We start from the raw sequence: 3723 nt of genomic DNA, 5'->3' as shown, positions 1-3723 counted from the left end.
TCGTCATTTGTTATCGCATCGACTTAAAGCCAGATCGTCACATTGGCCGCTCTTCCTTCTGAAACGGTTGTACTTATCGTCTGCAAAGCTATGTCGCGTGCTGCGGTATGCGGAAACACTAAAAGCACCATAGTGGAACACAGATGAAGGTTCTAAGTTGATATAATAGCCAGTAAGTAGTATTACAACTCAAGTTTTAGTTATGGATTAATGACTTTTTACCCTTCTTTGGTGCCTTGGACATGAGCTAGGAACTTAAGATTTTGCATGAAAGGAGGACTAGCAGCCGCGTTGCCCGAGAGAATATGAAAAGTGTTCATATGTAGTAAAAACCTGAGAAATCCGTCCGTTTTCGTCATTTGCTATGGAATCGACTTAAAGCCAGATCGTCACATTGGCCGCTCTTCTCTCTGAAACGGCTGTACTTATCGTCTGCAAAGCTATGTCGCGTGCTGCGGTATGCGGAGACACTAAAAGCACCATAGTAGAACACAGATGAAGCTTCTACGTTGATGTAATAGCCAGTAAGAAGTAGTACAACTCAAGTTTTAGTTATGGATTATTGACTTTTTACCATTCTTTGGTGCCTTGGACATGTGTTAGGAACTTAAGATTTTGCATGAAAAGAGGACTAGCAGCCGCGTTGCCCGAGAGAATATGAAAAGTGTTCATATGTAGTAAAAACCTGAGAAATCCGTCCGTTTTCGTCGTTTGCTATCGAATCGACTTAAAGCCAGATTGACACATTGGCCGCTCTTCTCTCTGAAACGGTTGTACTTATCGTCTGCAATGCTATATCGCGTGCTGCTTTATGCGGAGACACTAAAAGCACCATAGTAGAACACAGGTGAAGCTTCTAAGTTGATCTAATAGCCAGTAAGTAGTAGTACAACTCAAGTTTTAGTTATGGATTAATGACTTTTTACCCTTCTTTGGTGCCTTGGACATGAGCTAGGAACTTAAGATTTTGCATGAAAGGAGGACTAGCAGCCGCGTTGCCCGAGAGAATATGAAAAGTGTTCATATGTAGAAAAAACCTGAGAAATCCGTCCGTTTTCGTCATTTGCTATGGAATCGACTTAAAGCCAGATCGTCACTTTGGCCGCTCTTCTCTCTGAAACGGTTGTACTTATCGTCTGCAAAGCTATGTCGCGTGTTGCGGTATGCGGAGACACTAAAAGCACCATAGTAGAACACAGATGAAACTTCTAAGTTGATGTAATAGCCAGTAAGAAGTAGTACAACTCAAGTTTTAGTTATGGATTATTGACTTTTTACCATTCTTTGGTGCCTTGGACATGAGCTAGAACCTTAACATTTTGCATGAAAGGAGGAATAGCAGCCGCGTTGCACGGGAGAATGTTAAAAGTGTTCATATGTAGTAAAAACCTGAGAAATCCGCCCGTTTTCGTCATTTTTTATCGAATCGACTTAAAGGCAGATTGTCACATTGGGCGCTCTTCTGTCTGAAACGGTTACATTTATCCTCTACAAAGCCATGTCGCATTTTGCGGTATGCGGAGACACTAGAAGCACCATAGTAGAACAAAGATGAAGCTTCTAAGTTGATGTAATAGCCAGTAAGAAGTAGTTCAATTCAAGTTTTAGGTATCTATTATTGAATTTTTACCCTTCTTTGTTGCCTTCGACATGAGCTAGGAACTTAAGATTTTGCATGAAAGGAGGACTAGCGTCCGCGTTGCACGGGAGAATGTGAAAACTGTTCATATGTAGTAAAAACCTAAAAATCCGTCCGTTTTCGTCATTTGTTATCCAATCGACTTAAAGCCAGATCGTCACATTGGCCGCTCTTCTCTCTGAAACGGTTGTACTTATCGTCTGCAAAGCTATGTCGCGTGTTGCGGTATGCGGAGACACTAAAAGCCCCATAGTAGAACACAGATTAAGCTTCTAAGTTGATGTAATAGCCAATAAGAAGTAGTACAGTTCAAGTTTTAATTATCGATTATTGACTTTTTAGCTGGCTTTGGTGCCATGGACATGAGCTAGAACCTTAACATTTAGCATGAAAGGAGGAATAGCAGCCGCGTTGCACGGGAGAATGTTAAAAGTGTTCATATGTAGTAAAAACCTGAGAAATCCGCCGGTTTTCGTCATTTGTTATCGAATCGACTTAAAGCCAGATCGTCACATTGGCCGCTCTTCTCTCTGAAACGGCTGTACTTATCGTCTGCAAAGCTACGTCGCGTGCTGCGGTATGCGGAGACACTAAAAACACCATAGTAGAACACAGATGAAGCTTCTAAGTTGATGTAATAGCCAGTAAGAAGTAGTACAGTTCAAGTTGAAGTTATCGATTATTGACTTTTTAGCTGGCTTTGGTGCCTTGGACATGAGCTAGGACCTTAACATTTTGCATGAAAGGAGGACTAGCAGCAGCGTGGCACGGGAGAATGTGAAAACTGTTCATATGTAGTAAAACCTGAGAAATCCGTCCGTGTTCGTCATTTGTTATCGAATCGACTTAAAGCCAGATCGTCACATTGGCCGCTCTTCTCTCTGAAAGGGTTGTACATATCGTCTGCAAAACTATGTCGCGTGTTGCGGTACGCGGAGACACTAAAAGCCCCATAGTAGAACACAGATTAAGCTTCTAAGTTGATGTAATAGCCAGTAAGAAGTAGTACAATTCAAGTTTTAGTTATCGATTATTGACTTTTTAGCTGCCCCATAGTAGACCACAGATGAAGCTTCTAAGTTGATGTAATAGCCAGTAAGAAGTAGTACAATTCAAGTTTTAGTTATCGATTACAGACTTTTTAGCTGGGTTTGGTGCTTTGGAAATGATCTAGGACCTTAAAGTTTTGCATGAAAGGAGGACTAGGAGCCGCGTTGCATGGGAGGATGTTAAAAGTGTTTATATGTAGTAAAAACCTGAGAAATCTGTCCGTTTTCGTCATTTGTTATCGAATCGACTTAAAGCCAGATCGTCACATTGGCCGCTCTTCTGTCTGAAACGGTTGTACTTATCGTCTGCAAAGCTATGTCGCGTGTTGCGATATGCGGAGACACTAAAAGCACCATAGTAGAACACAGATGAAGCTTCTAAGTTGATGTAATAGCCAGTAAGTAGTAGTACAATTCAAGTTTTAGTTATCGATTATTGACTTTTTAGCTGACTTTGGTGCCTGGGACATGAGCTAGGATCCTAACATTTTGCATGAAAAGAGGAACAGCAGCCGCGTTGCACGGGAGAATGTTAAAAGTGTTCATATGTAGTAAAAACCTGAGAAATCCGCCCGTTTTCGTCATTTGTTATCGAATCGACTTAAAGGCAGAATGTCAAATTGGGCGCTCTTCTGTGTGAAACGGTTACATTTATTCTTCTGCAAAGCCATGTCGCATGCTGCGGTATGCGGAGACACTAGAAGCACCATAGTAGAACAAAGTTGAAGCTTCTAAGTTGATGTAATAGCCAGTAAGAAGTAGTTCAATTCAAGTTTTAGGTATTTATTATTGAAATTTTACCCTTCTTTGTTGCCTTCGACATGAGCTAGGATTGGTTGGTTGGGTGTGGGATTGAAGGGACCAGACTGCTAAGGTCATCGGTCCCTTGTTCCACGATAAAATCACACGAAATAAAAACTGTCAGTCGTTAAAAACGGAGAACTGAGACAAGGGACGACACAATACAAGAAAGGCAGACAAAGACCAGACAAACGGAACTAAAATCGCACCGAGTGTGAAGGTGGTTGGCCGACC

Source organism: Schistocerca gregaria, unplaced genomic scaffold (genome assembly GCF_023897955.1).
Source record: "Schistocerca gregaria isolate iqSchGreg1 unplaced genomic scaffold, iqSchGreg1.2 ptg000198l, whole genome shotgun sequence".
Taxonomy (NCBI): Eukaryota; Metazoa; Arthropoda; class Insecta; order Orthoptera; family Acrididae; genus Schistocerca; species Schistocerca gregaria.
This window is presented reverse-complemented; position numbering follows the sequence as displayed.